A 22,285-nucleotide genomic window follows, 5' to 3' on the forward strand; every position below is an offset into this window, starting at 1 on the left:
TGGGATTTTGGGTTCAATTCCACCCATATGTAAAATGTATGACAAAGTCGCTTTGGATAAAAGACTATGGTAATGGAATGTGTTAGTACCGTATGGGAAAGCTAAACACAAGCTAACAATTAGCAAATGATTTGCATTGACGATTGTTCCAAATGCTCATGCATTTACATCATTATTATTTGATGGGGGGGAGTACGTTTGATTTACACATACTACACAAGGATTTTGTATTCATATTCTGAGAGATATTTTGCTGCACCACTAGCGTAAACAAGCTATATTTAACAGGAATATATATATATTTTTTGCTTTTAGTTGGTCTAACAAAGTGATTCCATAAAAAATATGAAAATATGAATAGAAATCTGAAATGCGCCACATGAAAGTGAGCGAAGGGGGGTTGTGTATGGGGAAATATTTGCAGAAGGAAAGACGATACCCCCGATACTCATTCGTGTGTAGGCGGCCACATGTCCTTGCTCCAACCTCCCTAACTCAATTTCTCAAATTCAATTTGCTCATAATGATGTTATTGACAATGTTATCCCCATGACATATTATTGATAAAGGCAGCCAAACACTTCCTGATATAAGAGAATAAAAGGAAGAAGGGATGGAGAAGAAGGGCAAGGGGAAGGAGGGGGGGATAGAGACAGAGGAAGAGAAGACAGAAAGACATAAGAATTAAGACAGCAGTAAAGCAACGAGCAAGGAGAGAGATAAAAACAAGATGTGTTTATGAGAGAGAGGGAGAGAGAGAGAGGGAGAGAGAGAGGGGAGAGAGAGAGAGGAGAGAGAGAGAGAGAGGGAGGGAGAGAGAGAGAGAGAGGGGGAGAGAGAGGGGGGAGAGAGAGAGGGAGAGAGAGGGAGGGAGAGAGAGAGGGGGAGAGAGAGAGAGAGAGAGGGAGGGAGGGAAGGAGGGAGAGCAAGAAATATAAAAAATAAGTTAGCTCCCAATGGTGCATTCGACTGCACGTATCACCCTCTGAAGAGCCTTGCGGTCCACGGCGGGGGCATTGCATACCAGGCTGTGATGCGTCCCAACAGTATGCTCTCAATGGTGCTCCTGTAAACCACTGTGGGGGCCCTCGGGGAAAGGCCGTGCCTTCCGTGCCTTCTTCACCATGGTGTCCGTGTGGTTTGACCATTTCAAATTCCCTGAGGTGTATACGCCAAGGAATTTGAAGTTATTGACCATCTCCACGGTGGCCCCATTGATGAGGATGGGGCGTGTCCAGCCTGGTTCATCCTGAAGTCCACAATCAGCTCTTTTGTTTTGCTGACATTAAGAGAGAGGTTGTTTACCTGGCACCACACCATCAGAGTGTCTACATCTTCTCTGTAGGCCGTCTCGTCGTTGTTGGTGATCAGGTCTATTACTGTCGTGTTGTCAGCGAACTTGATGATGGCGTTGGAACTGTGTGAGGCCACACAGTCGTGGGTATACAGGGAATACAGGAGGGGACTGAGGACTCACCCTGGTGGGACCCCCATGTTGAGAATCATTGTCAAGGAGGTAATGTTCCCTAACTTCACCACCTGGGGGTCGGCCTGTCAGGAAGTCCAGGACCCAGTTGCATAGGGAGGAGTTCGGATCCAGGGCTGTGAACTTTGTAATGAGCTTATAGGGCACTATGGTATTGAAGGGTGAGCTGTAGTCGATGAACAGCATCATCACATATGCATTTCTTTTGTCCAGTTGGGTAAGGCCGTGTGCAGTGCAATGGCGATTGCGTCGTTCGTGGATCTGTCAGCAGTAGGCGAACTGGAGAGGGTTGACTGTGTTGGGAAGGGAGAATGTGATGTGGTCTTTGACTAAACCTCTCAAAGAACTTCATGATGACAGAAGAAAGTGCTACTGGTCGGCAGTCATTCAGTTCAGTTCATTTCCCCCTTTCTTGGGCACTGGGATGATAGTGGACATGGTGAAGCAGGTGGGTATTAGCGGGCTGAGCTAGAGAGAGACTGAAAACGTCTGAGAACATAACAACCGGCTGGTCTGCACATGCTCTTGCGAGGGTTAACACGTTTGAATGACTTACATCCGTCCTCAGTGGAGACAGTCAGTATGTAGCCCACGTTGAGGTGGACTTTCACAGAAAGAGAAAAGACACAAAGGAAAGTTTTGATGATGAAATTGGCCCCAACTCCCAAATGTTCACTGTATCTGCTGAATGAGGTAGGCACATTACTCCATGCGATGTGGGAGTGCCGTGCAGTTCAATGTTTCTGGGACAAATATAAACCATTTATTTAGAAGTGCATGATATTCAATGCTTTACATCTATTATGTTACTTCACGATGATAGCTCCTTGAATCTCTCAATCAATCAGAGACGATTACTGTTGCGAGGCAGCACTGTCGCAAAAAAAACATGTTAGAAGTTACAACATTATAATTTTCGACAGAGAGAATGAATGGTGCTAGTCAAGGAACAATTAAGGCCTGGACAAATACACTTGACGCTGTAAATGATAATCTCAGCTAAAGCCCAACACATACATAGAAACTAAATACAGTATAGTTGTACCTATTTTTATTGTTTGGAGTGATGGAAACATGTTGACAGGATAGGGGTTGGCGGTGGAGGACACTTTTTCCTGTTTATTTTCATTTTTACATACTACATTTTATATGACTTTGTACTATTAAATGTTTGATGTTCTCTTAGACAGGTAATGAATAGAGCGAGAGAGAGAGAGAAAGAGAGAGAGAGAGAATGAGAGAGAATGAGAGAGAGAGAGAGAATGAGAGAGAGGCTAAGGGAGAGATGGAGAAAGTCAGGTAAACACTGCAGTGTCACTGAGGGACTTTGGGAGTCATGCTGGTTTCATTCAGAGCCATAAACAGAAGGAAATAACTATTTCAGCTCTGCTCTGTTTTCAAGGAATACAAATGGTTCTGTTTAATAAATCCTGGATCGTTAGGCTATGTCTTATTTTTTATTTTGGCTGGGCATTTCCACAGTTTCCACATCATATCCAACTGTGTTTGTAAAAACTTCAAGGCTTGTTGATCGATGGCCAAGTATTTCTTGCCTCATCTCTGTAATACGAGTAATTCAATCAGGATGTCGTGACATGAGTCAGGACAGAATCAACAAGAATTGCCATTAATGTATACTATGGCCTTGCCTGTATATAACCTTTCACGTTTTACAGTCACACACAGGCGCACACATACAGTACAGGCCTTCAGAAAGTATCATCCCAAAACCCTGGCCCTTTTCCACATTTTGTTGTGCTACAGCCTGAATTTGAAAGGGATTAAATTGAGATGTTTTATTACTGGCCTACACGCAATACCCCATAATGTCTAAATGGTATTATATTTGTAGAATCTTTTTCAAATTAATATAAACATTTTAAGCTTCAATGTTTTCAATGTTTTGAGTCAATAAGTATTCAACCCCTTTGTTATGACAAGTCTAAATAAATTCAGTAGGAAAGATGTGCTTAACAAGTCCCTTAAATAGTTGCATGGATTCACTCTGTGTGCAATAATAGTGTTTAATGTGATTTTTGAATGACTACCTCATCTCTGTACCCCACAGACAATTATCTGTAAGGTCCTTAAGTCGAGCAGTGAATTTCAAACACAGATTCAACCACAAAGACCAGGGACATTTTCCAATGCCTCTCAAAGAAGAGCACCTATTGATAGATGGGTAAAAATAAAAAAGCAGACATTGAATAACCATTTGAGCATGGGGAAGTTGTTAATTGCACTTTGGATGATGTATCAATACACCCAGTCACTACAAAAATACAGGCATCCTTCCTAACTCAGATGCCAGAGAGGAAGGAAACAGCTCAGGGATTTCACCATGAGGCTAATTGTGACTTTAAAAAAGTGACAGAGTTTAATGGCTGTAATATGAGAACACTGGGGATGGATCAACAACATTGCAGGGGATGGATCAACAACATTGTAGTTATTCCACAATACTAACCTAAATGACAGAGTGAAAAGAAGGAAGCCTGTCAGAATACAAATATTCCAAAACATGCATCCTGTTTGCAACAAGGCACTAAAGTAATGCTGTCCTGAATACAAAGTGTTATATTTGGGGCAAATCCAATACAACACATTACTGAGTACCACTCTCCATATTTGCAAGCATAGTGGTGGCTGCATCATGTTATGGGTATGCTTGGAATTGCTAAAGGAAAAAATTATCTTTTGGTATTTGTTTCAGTAGTCCCAAAATGTTTTGCTTGTCAACAATCAAGTTTTCAAGATATGTAACTTAAAAAAAGAAATCTGAAATCATCCCCGTATGATGCATTTTGCATCATATGATCCTAAGTCACCTATATTACCTAGACATTTTTTTCAAACATCAAAAGAAGAAGAAAATTGACTTACTTTAAAATGGAGATAGTCTCTATGGCGTTGCCCATGCTGTCCCACACGCCATAATGGCAGAGGTACAATGTTGTCATCTCTATACAACCCTATGAGAGATACTTATCTCTACGAAGGAGAGGATGAGATGAGGAATATGGTTCTGGATCAGGAAATAGTGATGTACATGTATGAAAGAGATGTTGTAGTAGGCAGTGGTGGAAAAGGACTCAATTGTCATACTTCAATAAAAGTGTGGATACCTTATTAATATAAAGTTACTCAAGTAAAAGTGAAAGTCACCCAGTAAAATACTACTTGAGTAAAAGTCTAAAAGTATTTGGTTCGAAATATACGTAAGTATCAAAAGTAAATGTAATTGATCAAATATACTTGGGGCCGCAGGTAGCCTAGTGGTTAGAGCGTTGGACTAGTGACCGAAAGGTTGCAAAATGAATCCCTGAGCTGACAAGGTAAAAATCTGTTGCTCTGCCCCTGAACAAGGAAGTTAACCCACTGTTCCGAGGCCGTCATTGAAAATAAGAATTTGTTCTTAACTGACTTGCCTGGTTAAATAAAGGTCAAATAAAAAAAATACTTATGTATCAAAAGTAGAAGTATAAATCATTTCAAAGCAGACGGCACCATTTTCTTGTTTATTATGGATAACCAGGGGTATATGGATAGCCAGGGGTATATGGATAACCAGGGGTATATGGATAACCAGGGGTATATGGATAGCCAGGGGTATATGGATAACCAGGGGTATATGGATAACCAGGGGTATATGGATAGCCAGGGGTATATGGATAACCAGGGGTATATGGATAACCAGGGGTATATGGATAACCATGGATAACCAGGGGTATATGGATAGCCAGGGGTATATGGATAACCAGGCGTATATGGATAGCCAGGGGTATATGGATAGCCAGGGGTATATGGATAACCAGGGGTATATGGATAACCAGGGTTATATGGATAACCAGGGGTATATGGATAACCAGGGGTATATGGATAACCAGGGGTATATGGATAGCCAGGGGTATATGGATAACCTGGGGTATATGGATAGCCAGGGGTATATGGATAACCAGGGGTATATGGATAGCCAGGGGTATATGGATAGCCAGGGGTATATGGATAACCAGGGGTATATGGATAGGGGTATATGGATAACCAGGCGTATATGGATAGCCAGGGGTATATGGATAGCCAGGGGTATATGGATAGCCAGGGGTATATGGATAGCCAGGGGTATATGGATAACCAGGGGTATATGGATAACCAGGGTTATATGGATAACCAGGGGTATATGGATAACCAGGGGTATATGGATAACCAGGGGTATATGGATAGCCAGGGGTATATGGATAACCAGGGGTATATGGATAGCCAGGGGTATATGGATAACCAGGGGTATATGGATAGCCAGGGGTATATGGATAGCCAGGGGTATATGGATAACCAGGGGTATATGGATAGCCAGGGGTATATGGAAGCCAGGGGTATATGGATAGCCAGGGGTATATGGATAGCCAGGGTTATATAGATAGCCAGGGGTATATGGATAGCCAGGGGTATATGGATAGCCAGGGTTATATGGATAGCCAGGGGTATATGGATAGCCAGGGGTATATGGATAGCCAGGGGTATATGGATAGCCAGGGGTATACTCCAACACTCAACACTCCAACACTCCAACATAATTTATAAGTGATGCATTTGTGTTTAGTGAGTCCTCCAGATCAGAGGCAGTAAGGATGACCAGGGATGTTCTCTTGATAAGTGTGTAAATTGGACCATTTTCCTGTCCTGTTAAGCATTCAAAATGTACCGAGTACTTTTGGGTGGCATGAATATGTATGGAGTAAAAAGTACATTATTTTCTTTCGGAATGTAGTGAAGTAAAAGTTGGAAAACATATAAATAGTAAAGTAAAGTACAGATACCTCAAATAACTACTTAAGTAGTACTTTATAGTATTTTTACTTAAGTACTTTACACCACTGGTAGTAGCAGGAGAGGGACACTGGTCATTAAGGGAAGGAGAAGACACACTGTTTATGCTAGTTTAGAGCTAGGAGCTGACCAGGGTATGTCATCGTACTGGTTATGCTAGTTTAGAGCTAGGAGCTGACCAGGGTATGTCATCGTACTGGTTATGCTAGTTTAGAGCTAGGAGCTAGGAGCTGACCAGGGTATGTCATTGTACTGGTTATGCTAGTTTAGAGCTAGGAGCTAGGAGCTGACCAGGGTATGTCATTGTACTGGTTATGCTAGTTTAGAGCTAGGAGCTAGGAGCTGACCAGGGTATGTCATCGTACTGGTTATGCTAGTTTAGAGCTAGGAGCTGACCAGGGTATGTCATCGTACTGGTTATGCTAGTTTAGAGCTAGGAGCTGACCAGGGTATGTCATCGTACTGGTTATGCTAGTTTAGAGCTAGGAGCTAGGAGCTGACCAGGGTATGTCATCGTACTGGTTATGCTAGTTTAGAGCTACGAGCTAGGAGCTGACCAGGGTATGTCATCGTACTGGTTATGCTAGTTTAGAGCTAGGAGCTAGGAGCTGACCAGGGTATGTCATCGTACTGGTTATGCTAGTTTAGAGCTAGGAGCTAGGAGCTGACCAGGGTATGTCATCGTACTGGTTATGCTAGTTTAGAGCTAGGAGCTAGGAGCTGACCAGGGTATGTCATCGTACTGGTTATGCTAGTTTAGAGCTAGGAGCTAGGAGCTGACCAGGGTATGTCATCCTACTGGTTATGCTAGTTTAGAGCTAGGAGCTAGGAGCTGACCAGGGTATGTCAGAACAGGCCTAAACTACACCAGGTCACATGTTCTAAAGGCCTGAACTACACCATATAACCAGTCTGTCCAGAACAGTCACTCTCTTTACAATAAAACCAATGTCACTTTCTCTGTACTGAAGACCTATAGAAGTCCTATATTCCATAAAACATACAGACTGAACGCTCGGCTGATTTAAAGCTTTGCTACAACAACTGAATCAGTCATGCTCTCAGGCTAGGAGAAAACGGGCTTCTCAACATATGGTGGCTTGGAATGAAACCAACAGTAAATTCAGTTAATATTGAATATGCCATGGTAATTCAGCATTGTTAGTATATCATTGTGTGTGTTAGGGCTGGCTTGCTCAGGAGCTGGAAACCAGGGAAAGCACCTGGGACCAGGGTGAAAAGGAAGACACACAGAGCCGGTGACAGAGATAGTGAGAGATGGCGGGATGGAGGGAGAGAGAGAGAGAGATGTCCAATGATACGCTGACACAGTGACGGGAACATGCAGGGGTTAGGTCAGGTCCTGTGAGAGTGGTCACAGGTGGTGTCTAAGGAACCATTTTGTAGGCCTCTGTAGGCGGGGCAATCTTTTTTAATTCTCTCCAAAGTATGAGTTGAAATGAACTCCATGATGTCAGTTGCATATTTATTTTTTAGTTGAATAGTTTGTGTAAAAGTGGCAAGGTGTTTCATCGTTTTATTTTAGAACTAAAACAGGGGGGGAAAAGCTTTTTTTGAAGGAATACTTTCAAATGTACTGTTGTTAAATGCATTACAGATACAGGACAGTATCTTATATTTCCGTCTTATCAGTTACTGTAAAGTACCGTTTCCAACGTAAAAACAATCAGTTGCAAAACAGATTGCACTTCTAGAGTAATATCTAACCACAGCCCCGGAACAGAAAAGGAGGCTCTGATAACGATATGCTGCGCACTTGCAAGCTTTCAGTGCCAAATAGAGGTGACAATCTCAGGGCCTGAGATCAGGGAGAGACTTGTTACAGGCTGCTGCCACAATCACCAGGGGCAACCATGCTTCTCTATCTAGAGCATGTACTTATGTGTTGTTGGCCCATTCTCACAAACAACCACTGATGTCAGCATCCACAACCAGAGACAGATATGAGATGCATCCCAGAAGAAGACAGAGATGAGGCAAAGCCCAGAAGCAGACAGCGATGAGACAAAGCCCAGAAGAAGACAGATATGAGGCAAAGCCCAGAAGAAGACAGATATGAGACAAAGCCCAAAATAACACAGATATGAGGCAAAGCCCAGAAGAAGACAGCGATGAGGCAAACCCAGAAGAAGACAGATATGAGACAAAGCCCAGAAGGAGACAGAGATGAGACAAAGCCCAGAAGAAGACAGATATGAGACAAAGCCCAAAATAACACAGATATGAGGCAAATCCCAGAAGAAGACAGATGAAGCAAAGCCCAGAAGAAGACAGAGATGAGACAAAGCCCAGAAGAAGACAGAGATGAGGCAAAGCACAGAATAAGACAGAGATGAGACAAAGCCCAGAAGGAGACAGCGATGAGGCAAGGCCCAGAAGAAGACAGATGAAGCAAAGCCCAGAAGAAGACAGAGATGAGAGAAAGCCCAGAAGAAGACAGCTTTGAGAAAAAGCCCAGAAGAAGACAGCTTTGAGACAAAGCCCAGAAGAAGACAGATATGAGACAAAGGCCAGAAGAAGACAGATGAGGCAAAGCCTAGAAGAAGACAGTGATGAGACAAAGCCCAGAAGGAGACAGAGATGAGACAAAGCCCAGAAGGAGACAGAGATGAGACAAAGCCCAGAAGGAGACAGATATGAGACAAAGCCCAGAAGAAGACAGAGATGAGACAAAGCCCAGAAGAAGACAGAGATGAGACAAAGCCCAGAAGGAGACAGAGATGAGACAAAGCCCAGAAGAAGACAGAGATGAGACAAAGCCCAGAAGGAGACAGAGATGAGACAAAGCCCAGAAGAAGACAGAGATGAGACAAAGCCCAGAAGAAGACAGAGATGAGACAAAGCCCAGAAGGAGACAGAGATGAGACAAAGCCCAGAAGAAGACGGAGATGAGACAAAGCCCAGAAGAAGACAGAGATGAGACAAAGCCCAGACGAAGACAGAGATGAGACAAAGCCCAGAAGGAGACAGAGATGAGACAAAGCCCAGAAGAAGACAGAGATGAGACAAAGCCCAGACATAGACAGAGATGAGACAAAGCCCAGAAGATGTCCTCTATTGTTATCCCCCCTTCTTCTTTTTCTTCTTCTTCTTACACCCCTCCCAGAAAAAACACTTTTGGAACAGGACCACAGGAAAATACCCTGTTTGATATCATGGGTATGAATCTATTGATCCATACACTCACCGTTATCTGCAAGTGGTCCGCTCCTCTTGTTGAGCATCATAGCAGGTTGATTAGAAATGGAGGAGCTCACTAATCAATGCGGGGGGAGATAGAGACATATTCTTCTCATCTATTCTCACTGTTACACATGAATGAACAGATCAATTATAGATGCAGACAAGGAGTAATTATGAAGGGATATATGTGGTTACTGGATAACTTTAATTGAGGGACATATGTGATTATTTTTTGGCTTGTGGCAAGGAGATAAAAGAGTTTCCAATAACCCCCCATTGATTCACAGTGTTCTTATGTCATCCATTTGTCATGCTTTCTCCGCTTCAAAACCCCCTCAAGAACACAAAGCAAACCCATAAAAAAATCAAATGCATCGAAACCACAAATGGAAAACCCTTACTAACTATTTCCATGGATGAATTCATTCAGGTCTGTAACTAGGGTTAAAGAGACAAGACAAATACAACAAATACAATTAACCAAAATAAATCTCATTCTCTCTCTTTTGACTCATTGGCGTTTATATGGTTTAGAAGAAGGAACATTTTTCTTTACATATGCATGTATTTCCATATGAGTGATATTGTGTCCGTCCTAGATGGCACCATATTAAATCAGCGTTGTACTTTGGCTTACTCCTTGACTACATGAATGACTAATAAATGATTAATAAACAGAACATTCCACGTCTCCAACCCTAAACCAGAGAGAGAGACCAGAGAGACCTCTCTCTACTGTGTATGACAGTAGTTTTTTTTGGAATTGTTAGTTAGATTACTTGCTTGTTATTACTGCATTGTCGGAACTAGAAGCACAAGCATTTCGCTACACTCGCATTAACATCTGCTAACCATGTGTATGTGACAAATAAAATTTGATTTGATTTGATTTGATTTGATTTGATTTAAAGCACATAACCCAACACAAACAGCATGACTATTTGTATGTCTGTGTTGTATTCCATATTGCATTCCACACTAACCAGAATTACCTGAGATTCATCATCAAAATGACATATTACATCACATGTTGTCATTCTAACCTTACTAATTCCACAAATACTGGATACATTTAATTTATCCAGAACTCTGATTCTCTTTTCTGTCTTTCTCTCTATGGTCTCTCTCTCTCTCTGATCTCTCTCTCTCTAGTCTCTCTCTCTCTGGTCTCTCTCTCTCTGGTCTCTCTCTCTCTGATCTCTCTCGCTCTGGTCACTCCCTCTGATTTCTCTCTCTCTGGTCTCGCTATCTGCTCTCTCTCAGGTCTCTCTCTGGTCTCTCTCTCTAGTCTCTCTCGCTGATCTCTCTCTCTCTGGTCTTTCTCTCTCTCTGGTCTCTCTTTCTGGGTCTCTCTCTGGTCTGTCTCTCTCTGTCTCTCTCTGTTGTCTCTCTCTGATCTTGCTATCCGGTCTCTCTTTCTGGTTTCTCTCTGGTCTCTCTCTCTCTGATCTCGCTCTCTCTCTGGGTTTTCTCTCTGGTCTCTCTCGCTCTGGTCTCTCTCTCTGGTCTATCTCTGGTTTCTCTGTTTTTTTTCTCTGGTGTCTCTCTCTCTCTGGTCTCTCTTGCTTGTCTCTCTCTCTGGTCTCTCTCTCTGGTCTCTTTCTCTCTGGTCTCTCTTTCTCTGGTCTCTTTCTCTCTGGTCTCTCTCTCTGGTCTCTCTCTCTCTGGTCTCACTTTTTCTGGTCTCTTTCTCTCTCTCTCTCTCTCTCTCTCTGGTCTCTCTGTCGCTATCTCGCTCTTGCAGTAACCAGGTTTCCATCCAACCATTTCATGTGGATGAATTACCTGAAGCATAAAAAAAGCCAAGACAGGCCTGATCGAAACACATGTGGGGATCTTTTTATATCTGTAAAATTAATTATGCGAGAAATAGCGGTTGTCGCCTTTATGCGCAAATATTGATATAATAACATCATATAGAATTAAACGTTTATAGGCGGATGAAATAAGTTATGATGAACTTCACATATTGTTTAAGTGAACGGTGAGCAAACACATTTCCAATAGGCTAAATATCGAGGGTAGCCTATTATTTGAAAGCTGCTGAGATGATGATCGGTGATTGGCTGCCAATTATCAAATAAAATGGTCTTATCCATATCTCATCATATTACCCCCTGCCCACTTTATCAGCAGACTGTTGTCTAGAGCGCATGCGACAAAACCAGATTGGACAAGTTTGTTATTTATCGCAACAGCTTTTGTAACAAAACCATCAGGAGAGTTGAAAATGCGATGGAAACCCATTTACCTTTTTATTTGGTACAAGGGAAAGCAAAGCGCTTTTTATGTGCACTATGTCAACACAAACAGTCTTTTATCTGCAGCAAGTCCGTTTGATGGAAACACACCTCTCATGATAATCTGTCACCAATTGGATGGAAACCTAGCTACTGACTCCTCTCTCTCGCTCTCTCTTTTCTCTCTCTCTCGTTTCTTTCCCTCTCTTTTCTCTCTCTCTCTCTCTCTCTTCTCTCTCTGTCTCTCTCTCTCTCTTCAGTCTCTCTTTTCTCTCTCTCTCTCTCTCTCTCTCTCTCTGTCTCTCTCTCTCTCTCTCTCTCTCTCTCTCTCTTCAGTCTCTCTTTTTCTCTCTCTCTCTCTCTCTCTCTCTCTCTCTCTCTCTCTCTCTCTCTCTCGTTCTCTCTCTCTCTCTCTCTCTCTCTCTCTCTCTCTCTCTCGTTCTCTCTCTCTCTCTCTTCAGTCTCTCTTTTCTCTTTTTCTCTCTCTCATTCTCTCTCTCTCTCTCATTCTCTCTCTCACTTCTCTCTCACTTCTCTCTCTCTCTCTCTCTCTCTCTCTCTCTCTCTCTCTCTCTCTCACTTCTCTCTCTCACTCTCTCTCTCACTTTCTCTCTCTCTCTCTCTCTCTCTCTCTCTCTCTCTCTCTGCATGCTGGGAGTGATTGGTGCATGCTGGGAATTGTTTGAGTGAAGGAGTGCGTGTGTTGTGGAGAGTTAGATATTCACAACTTTCTTTCGGTTTGCTATTTCTTGGTGGCATTTTTTTTGTTGATGCATGATTAACGTTATTATTTTTGTTGTGGTAGAATTAAGTATTTTGTTTTCGTATCGAAATTACCCTGATTTTGGCGGGGATGGCAGCCCGAATGGGGATGCCGTCCCTGTCACTTCGGCATGGCTTTAGGTGTGTTACTGAAGCTGCTGTCACAGTGGAGGAGTTTCTGGTCGCCGTAGGAGAGAAGGTAGGCTATGAGAATATTGCGTATGCATCCCGGATGAATAAAGCTGTGGTGGTATTTCTTAAAGAAGAGTGTCTAGTTGATCGGATGGTTGAGCATGGTGTACTTCTTAAAGGAATGTTTATTCAAGTTACGCCGCTTTTTCTCCGTCAACAAGGGTAACGATTTCAAATGTACCACCGTTTATTCCTAATGAGCTATTGGAGCGCGAGTTATTGCGCTTTGGGAAGTTCGCCAGTTCAATTAAGGTTGTCCCGTTGGGTTGCAAACACCCGGCGTTGAAACAGGTAATGTCATTTCGGCGACAGGTGTTTATGTTTTTGGACTCACCGGAGCAGACTTTAGAGTTATCGTTTAAAATCAAGTATGACAATAGATTGTATATGGCTTATGCTAGTACGGGTAGTCAACGGTGTTTTTAGTGTGGGGATGTTGGTCATAAGCGACATGCTTGCCCGAAAAGGGAGAAGGCAGAGGGAGGGGCACAGGTGGTCATCGTAACGCCTGGGCCCACTGATGTAGGGAGAGGTGAGCTGACAGCGGTAGAGCAGCCACAAGCACCTGTTGCTGAGGAACAAGTTAACCGTGTTGAGGGCACGGGGTTGCAACATGTATTAGAAGGAAATGTTATGCTACAGAAAAGTATTGTTGTAGAAGGTAAGGATGTATCTGAAGAGCCAGTTCCTCAGACTGGTGAGCAGGTGCCCAGTATGAGTGCTGGGGTAAAGGAGGGGGTTCATGTGGAGCTAGGCTCCCAGGGAGTGGAGGAGATGCCCACTACGAGTGCTGGGGTTCATGTAGAGCTAGGCTCCCAGGTAGTGGAGGAGTTGCCCACTACGAGTAATGAGGTACAGGAGGGTTTGCATGTGGAGCTAGGCTCCCAGGTAGTGGAGGAGATGCCCACTATGAGTAATGAGGTACAGGAGGGTTTTCATGTGGAGCTAAGCTCCCAGGTAGTGGAGGAGATGCCCACTACGAGTGCTGGGGTTCATGTGGAGCTAGGCTCTCAGTTAGTGGAGAAGATGCCCACTATGAGTAGTGATGTTCAGGTGGGGCTAGTCTCCCAGATAGTGGAGGAGATGCCTGGTACGAGTGATGAGGTGCAAGTGGAGAGTGTTGAAAGGGATGTGGTAGAGGGGAGTCAGTTGTCTGTGTTCTCAGCTGAGGAGGATCAAGAGAAGGATATGGATATCTCTTTGGACATGACAGCTGCTGGTGCGGACTCAGTTTATGATCTAGAGGAGGTAAATGAGTTTCTGGATCAGACTTTTGGGAAATCTGTCAAATTGGCAGATTATTTTGATGTTGATAAGTTTGTGAGGTCAGCTGTGATGTTACAGAAGACGGTGGGGTTAGACCAGCTGAGTGAGAAGAAGCAGTTTCGCTTGAGGAAATTTATTACTGCTGTTGCAGCAGCAAAAGGTGGTGGGAAACGTGTTCAGGTTAAGAGAAGAAAAAAAAATAATGATGATGATCATGCTTCATAGGGTGTCTTTTTTCTCGTTGGTTTCTCTGTGGTTTCTTCTGCTTTTCTTTTCTCTTTTCTATATGGAGGTACTAAGGGTAGGTTCTCTCAATATGAATGGGGGAAGGGACAGGAATAAGAGGGCTTGGGTATTAGAAGTAATAAAACAGAAAAGGCTTAATGTAGTTTTCCTACAGGAGACACATAGCGATGAGGAAAATGAGGTTGACTGGGGTATGTGGTGGGAGGGGCAGCATGTACTCAGTCATGGTACTAATTTCAGTGCTGGGGTGGCAATATTGTTTTCCTCAGGCTTAGGGGTGACTGTGGTATCTACAACAGAGATTGTCAAGGGTGGGTTTTATTGGTCAAGGTGGATGTTATGGGGTTTTTTTTTTTTTTTTTTTGAATGTTTATGCTCCTAATGAGGGTACAGAGCGTATTGCTGTATTTGATCAACTAAAGGAAATGTTAAGACAGTGTGACCAAGAGGGGTGTATGGTTTTAGGGGTGACTGGAACTGTACAGTGGATTTTACTGTTGATCGCACCGCTGAAGAACCTCACCTGCGGTCAGCCACTTGCCTGTCTGGCCTATTAACTGAGTTTGAGCTTTCTGATGTGTGGAGAGTAAGGAATGCCAAAGTTAGGCAGTACACATGGCTAAAAATTAATGAAGGTCGTGTCAGTGCAGCACGGTTAGACAGGTTGTATGTATCTGAGCAATACTGTAGTAGGGTTGGAAAGTGTGCCATTACTCCTGTGGGTTTCTCTGATCATCATATGGTTACTGTTGATATTCACTTGTCCTGTCCACGAAGGTCATCACCTTACTGGTATTTTAATGTTAAATTGTTACATGATGTCATGTTTTGTGACAGGTTTTTGTTGTTTTGGGAAAAATGGAGGGGTATAAAAGGGAATTTTGAGTCCTTGAGACAATGGTGGGAGGTTGGGAAGGCCCAAATACGAGTTTTTTGTCAACAGTATACTGCTCTGTCTCAAACTGAATTTAAAGAGACTATCAAGGCCCTTGAACAGGACATCAAATCTATTGAATTGAAGCTGCTCACTCAGAATGACCCTGGACTAGTCATGAACTTACAGGACAAGAGACATGAACTGAGGTCGTTTCTGCATGAAAGAGTGAAGGGTGCCTTGATTAGGTCTCGTTTCGCTTCCCTCAAGGATATGGATGCTCCTAGTGCTTTTTTTTTTTTTAACCTAGGAAAGTCGACATTTCAACGTAAACAGATGGTCTGCCTTCGTCTCCCTGATGGGAAGGTGACCACGAATGATATTGAAATGCGTCAACATGCCGTGGATTTCTACTCGTCCCTTTATAAGGCGGAGGATTGTGACTCTATGTGTACTGAACAGTTGTTACATGGTCTTCCTAAATTGGGACCTGAGCAGAGAGTCGCATTGGACGCTGACATTACACTGCAGGAGCTGTCCACAGCAGTTATGCAGCTCTCAACAGGCCGAGCCCCTGGCATCGATGGTTTACCATCTGAGTTTTATAAGCACTTTTGGGGGTCTATTGGGGAGGACTTTTATGAAGTGATGTGTGAATCTTTTCATGAGGGTTCTCTTCCTGTATCCTGTCAACGTGCAGTGCTTTCACTGTTGCCAAAAAAGGGGATTTGGCTCTCATAAAAAATTGGAGACCTGTTGCTTTGCTGTGCGCAGAATATAAAATTGTTTCTAAATGTCTCTCAAACAGGTTGAAAGAGTATCTGGGGTTGTTGATCCACAAGGACCAGTCCTACTGTGTACCTGATCGCTCTATTGTTGACAACTTGTTTCTGATAAGAGATGTTTTAGACATTTGTAAACTGTCTGATGTAAATGTGGGTTTACTTTCGTTGGATCAGGAGAAGGCTTTTGATCGTGTGGACCACCAGTACTTGTTTAAAATAATGAAAGCTTTTGGGTTTGGGGATGTTTTTCTGTCTTGGGTGAATTTACTGTATGCTGGAGCCTCGTGTATGGTGAAGGTGGGTGGTGGTTTAAGTTGCCCCATCCCTGTCGAAAGGGGCATCAGGCAGGGATGCCCAATTTCAGGGCAGTTATATAGTCTGGCGATTGAACCAATGCTTTGTTTTTTAAGAGCGAAGCTTACTGGTTTCTTTGTGCCAGGTGTAACAAAGGGTCCCCGATAGCACTGTCTGCGTATGCAGATGACGTGATAGTTTTTATTACAGGGGGTGAGGATGTTAAGGTTCTCTCAAACGCTTTAAAGGTGTATGAGGCGGCCTCCTCAGCTAAAGTCAATTGGGGAAAGAGTGAAGCGCTGTGGGCAGGTCAGCTTCAGATGAGGTCTACTCCACGGTTACCAGGGGGCTTCAGTGGGGCAGAGATGGAATGAAGACTTTGGGGGTTTTTCTAGGCTCCGATGTCTTTCAAAAAAGAACTGGGAGGGTGTAGTGGAGAAAGTGTGTGCCAGACTGTCAAGGTGGAAATGGGTGTTGCCCCAGCTGTCTTATAGGGGACGGGTCCTGGTAGCTAATAATCTTGCTGCTTCTACCCTGTGGCACAGACTAATGATTTTACAGCCACCAAAGGGTCTGATACAAGAGCTTCAGAGGACCCTTGTCAATTTCTTCTGGTCTGGGCAACACTGGATTAAAGCTGCAGCCCTGTACCTGCCACTGCACGAGGGTGGGCAAGGCCTGGTGGACATTTCCTCTAGGATCACGGCTTTCAGGCTCCAAGCAGCCCAGGGATTGTTGTACAGAGACTGTTCTAGCTGGGTCGAAACAGCCTACATATTGATGAGGAGAGCGGGCTGTTTGGGCTTCGACAAGCATCTTTTCCTCTTAAAGCTGGAGGGGGTTGATTTGACTGGCCTGACTCCATTTTATGAGTCTGTTATGCAGGCTTGGAGAGTCTTTGTCAAGTCCCGTAAGGCGTGCACGCCACCAGGGATGTGGCTTTTTGAAGAGCCTCTTTTTCACAACACTGCCATCCAGTCCCGTGTTCTGGGTTCAGCTAGCCTACGTTCATGCCTGTTAGGCGTGGGGTGTACCAAGCTGGGTCATCTGATGCAGAGCAGGAGCAGATTGGAGGAGCTGGGAGAAAGAGCGGGGATCCGATCATCTCGTCTACTGAGGAAGGTCGTCGATGAGGTCTGCGATTCCTTGCCAGTGCTACATCTGCAGTATGTGACTGACACTTCCAATTCTGATCGGTGGAAGGAGGGTCTGGATTATGTGTTCCCTGCACTGATTGTTAGTGCTGCGATGGGGGCATTTGAAGAGGACGTGGGGACGCTGCTTTCCTTCGATACCCCAGAGCTGGGGGAGTTCAAGGAGGTGGGAAAGAAGGCCATGTACAGAATATGTGTAAAGGTGTCCCATGCCTCTTCCCTGGAAGGGGTAAAATCGACGAGGTGGGCGGATGTGCTTGGTCCAGGTGCCTCTCCAAAAGGCTGTTGGCGATCATTATATAAACTGCCTATTGATAAGAGGACAGCTGACCTCCAATGGAGGATAATACATGGAGCTATAGCCACCAATATGCATCTGGTACACCTGGATCCTACTGTTGGGGAGGGGTGTCCATTCTGTGCTGGGTCTGAATCTCTGGCACATCTGTTTTTATTGTGTCCCAGGTTGGTTGGGATGATTGAACTGATCACTGATTGGTTCTCAACGTTGGGAGAAGTTTTCTCTTCCCAACTGTATATATTTGGGCCAAAGTACAGGTTCAGTCAAAAGGGTGTAGTTGTGTTGCTTAATTTTGTGTTAGGGGCAGCAAAATTAGCGATATGGAAGACCCGAAAGAACAGCATTCGGGGACAGGGGTCTGTGGATGTGGTGGGAATGCTGGAGGGAATGTTGGCAGCGAGACTAAGGCTTGAGTTTGCCTAGTTTACAAACTTGTCAACAATATCGATCTGTTTTTGAGTATATGGGGTATACAGAGGCTGTTGTGTGTAGTTACTGTGGAGGAGGAATTGGAGTTGTGTTTTTAATTGATGTGTAACTGTGGTTTTGTATGAGTATTTATTGTGTGGTGGGCCCCCAGACCCAATAAAGAGTATTTAAAACTCAAAACTCTCTCTCTCTCTCTCTCTCTCTCTCTCTCTCTCTCTCTCTCTCTCTCTCTCTCTCTCTCTCTCTCTCTCTCTCTCTCTCTCTCTCTCTCTCTCTCTCTCTCTCTCTCTCTCTCTCTCTCTCTCTCTCTCTCTCTCTCTCTCACTCTCTCTCTCTCTCACTTCTCTCTCTCTCTCTCTCTCTTGTTCTCTTTCTGTTTCCTCTTCCCCTTTCTTTCTTGTTTACATTCTCTCTCATCTCTCCCTATGGACAGTAGTACTGCTGCATCTGATCAACAGATGTCCTGGTACGGTTCATGATTAAGTGTAATTGGTGGTAATCTCAGGCAATTTTTTTATTTCGGTGACACTTCATTTTCTATAATTCTCGCCTCTGCCTTAAGTCACCTAAGCACAGTGTTAAGTGCTGGAGTGAGACTGTGCTTGTGCCAGCGTTTAATGTGTTCAAGTCTTGCGAGATGCAGTGGAATGAAAAACAGATGTGCAGATGGTTTGGGGGGAATGGAGGAGGAGAGGAGGGGAGTGCTCAGAGGTGTACTGTACTGGGAGAGGGAGCACGGCTTGTTTGGAGGGAACGGATGATATATGTGTGTCCCAAATGGCACCCTATTTCCTAGTTCTCATAGGACTCTGGTCAAAAGTAGTGCACTATACAGGAAATAGGGTGCCATTTGGCACGCAGACCATGTCAGGGCCCCAACTCTGAAACATCTGAACTCAAGGTACAACAAGCTGCCAAAACCACAAGACAGATGCATCTGGAAATCCAGCATGACACTTCAACCAGGAGACATTTTGGGCTCTATAAATCATAAGATCAGCGGGTAAATGGTTAATAATGTTCATGCTTCCTCTCATCTCTTCTTTCTTTTCTCCATATATAACAAATGACTGGGAGGGAGGATGTTCTGGGTTATAGTGGCTGTTGTCTCCTGCAGATTGTTGTGTATTACAGTTCAAAGATGTCTTCTCCTGGTTTAAATCTCATAACTCATCTATATTTGTGTCTGCTGCTCTGAACGTATCTGTTTGCTTAGTAATGGATGTACGATTGAAAAACCTGGGGGCACAAGTAAATGAAAGAATAACAAAGTAGAAAGGACATCTCCTTTAAACAGGTGCTCGACGGAGAGAGGGAAGAGGGGGAAGAAGAACATTTTTATTAAATTAGGAGGACAGAAATCTCTGTTTTCTTAGCAGGATTAGTAGTACCAGCAGACAAGAGAATTTTCATGAGGATCAAATCAGTTTGTTATAGCAGATTTAAGCTGTGTTCCGAAAGGTATACCATGTTAATTCCTTATTACTCATGAACTACTTTGCTCATGAACTACTTTGCCATAAATTCAACTCTGAGTGTTAAATATTTCAGCCATTTTCAGGAGCCAGAGCAAGTAGTAGAAAAATGGAAACAATTTTCTCCAAACTCTTGTAATGACTAGTCAACTTGAAAGGTCCATTGCATTTCACCCTGAAAACGCTGGATGCCTTTTTACACTGAAATAAAAGGCTTCCCTAACAGAGTTCTCCTTAGCAGTCTGCGGCCATTAGAAGTGACTTCTACAAGAGTCCCCGGCCAGATTGATATTACAGTGGTCAGATGAATGAAAATAGTCCTCAGCATTTCAGAGGAAACAGACAGATGTTGCGTGGAGCAGACTTCCTCACAACAACGGTCCCTCTAAACAGAACAGGGCTGACCGCAGTCTAACAAACAGCTGACAGTAAACGCACCACGCCCCCAAACTCCAGCCTGCAGCCTTCAGCCCAATGACTGCCTCCCTATCCCCTACACAAGGAGTTCACCGCATGGCCGGACAAGTCAAGGGGACACTGTAAATCAAAGCCCACACACTGGAGAACACATTACAAGGCAATATAAAGGCTGTGGTTTCATACACACAAAGGGACGTACACAAACACACTGATCCCCCCCCCCTCCCACCCCCACAAATGTCATATCCATCAATGCCAGGGTAAACCGGGTGGTCCATCCTGATTAGACTCACCACCAATGACAGGGCTCTCCGCTACCCGCCCACAGCCAATCGCTGTTCTCTGTCTCTGTTGTAATTACTACTTTACACTTGTGCCTGTCACCACCTAGTGGTCACACCATGTCACTGGTGGTGCCCAGTAGTCTCCCCCACACAGGGTGTCTATGTGACCAGTGTGACAACGACACACTAGTGTGTAGGTGTGTGTTCAGCATGTGGTACGGTACACGTGGGAGACCTAACAGACTGAAAGACACTTTCATAAACACAGTAGTGCACTACCTTTTGACCAGAACCCTATGGGCTATGGTCCCAGGTCAAACCTAGTGCACAACTACCCATTTGGATAACCTAAACTGTCCCAGTGAGTAATCTGAATCTCACACACACCATTAGCTAGTAACTGGAATCATTTGAAAGGTATGCAAGACACCTTTACAGGTTGGTGGCAACTTAATTGGGGAGGATGGTCTCGTGGTGATTGGCTGGAGTGGAATTAGTGGAATGGTATCAAATACATCAAACACATGGTTTCCATGGTTTTATTATTTTATTTATTTTACTAGGCAAGTCAGTTAAGAACAAATTCTTATTTACAATGACTGCCTAGGAAGACTGGGTTAACTTCCCTGTTCAGGGGCAGAATGACAGATTTTTACATTGTCAGCTTGGGGATTCGAACCATTAGGCTACCTGCCGCACCAATGTTGTTGTTGCCATTCCATTTGCTCCATTTCAGCCATTATTATGAGTCATCCTCCTTTCAGCAGCCTCCTGTGCTCCATCGCCCATCTGTTCATCAAGTCGTCTGTTGACCAATCCAGCTCCTGGTAGTAAGGTTCTTCCTGAGCCTCTGTGCCCAGACCACTAACTTTAAGAAGCCATTGCCTAGACAAGGGAGAAAATTAAGCCAAATATCCCAAATCCACCCAACTATTCACAAACTGAATGACTTCAGACTTCGCAGTGAATCCATTCAGTACATCTATACAGGACGTAAACCAGATCAATCCTAGTCTTAGTAGCTAAGCTAAGTCAACCCAGCTCATGTCTCTACTCAAAACCAGGACTCCATCTGTGTGCTGCCAGCACGGTGTGTCTGACTGGTGTCCTGACTCTCAAGTCCTGAGGGGACGTGATGTGTGTGTATGTGTGTGTACTTATCCTACCTTATCAAGACCCCAATGTCTGTAGGCTTGATTACCAACAACGACGAGACGGCCTACAGGGAGGAGGTGAGGGCCCTCGGAGTGTGGTGTCAGGAAAATAACCTCACACTCAACGTCAACAAAACTAAGGAGATGATTGTGGACTTCAGGAAACAGCAGAGGGAACACCCCCCCATCCACATCGATGGAACAGTAGTGGAGAGGGTAGCAAGTTTTAAGTTCCTCGGCATACACATCACAGACAAACTGAATTGGTCCACTCACACAGACAGCATCGTGAAGAAGGCGCAGCAGCGCCTCTTCAACCTCAGGAGGCTGAAGAAATTTGGCTTGTCACCAAAAGCACTCACAAACTTCTACAGATGCACAATCGAGAGCATCCTGGCGGGCTGTATCACCGCCTGGTATGGCAACTGCACCGCCCTCAACCGTAAGGCTCTCCAGAGGGTAGTGAGGTCTGCACAACGCATCACCGGGGGCAAACTACCTGCCCTCCAGGACACCTACACCACCCGATGCTACAGGAAGGCCATAAAGATCATCAAGGACATCAACCACCCGAGCCACTGCCTGTTCACCCCGCTGTCATCCAGAAGGCGAGGTCAGTACAGGTGCATCAAAGCTGGGACCGAGAGACTGAAAAACAGCTTCTATCTCAAGGCCATCAGACTGTTAAACAGCCACCACTAACATTGAGTGGCTACTGCCAACACACTGTCAATGACACTGACTCTACTCCAGCCACTTTAATCATGGGAATTGATGGGAAATGATGTAAATATATCACTAGCCACTTTAAACAATGCTACCTTATATAATGTTACTTACCCTACATTATTCATCTCATATGCATACGTTGATACTGTACTCTATATCATCGACT

The 22,285-nt window shown here is 44.1% G+C and overlaps 1 protein-coding gene across 1 annotated transcript in view; it reads right to left on the reverse strand.

The window, feature by feature from the left end:
• LOC112246729 (zinc finger protein GLIS1-like) overlaps window positions 1–22,285 on the reverse strand; it is a 154,062-nt gene that overhangs the window by 89,984 nt on the left and 41,793 nt on the right. The window lies entirely within an intron of this gene.

The sequence above is a fragment of the Oncorhynchus tshawytscha genome, linkage group LG06, assembly GCF_018296145.1.
Source record: "Oncorhynchus tshawytscha isolate Ot180627B linkage group LG06, Otsh_v2.0, whole genome shotgun sequence".
NCBI classification, from domain to species: domain Eukaryota; kingdom Metazoa; phylum Chordata; class Actinopteri; order Salmoniformes; family Salmonidae; genus Oncorhynchus; species Oncorhynchus tshawytscha.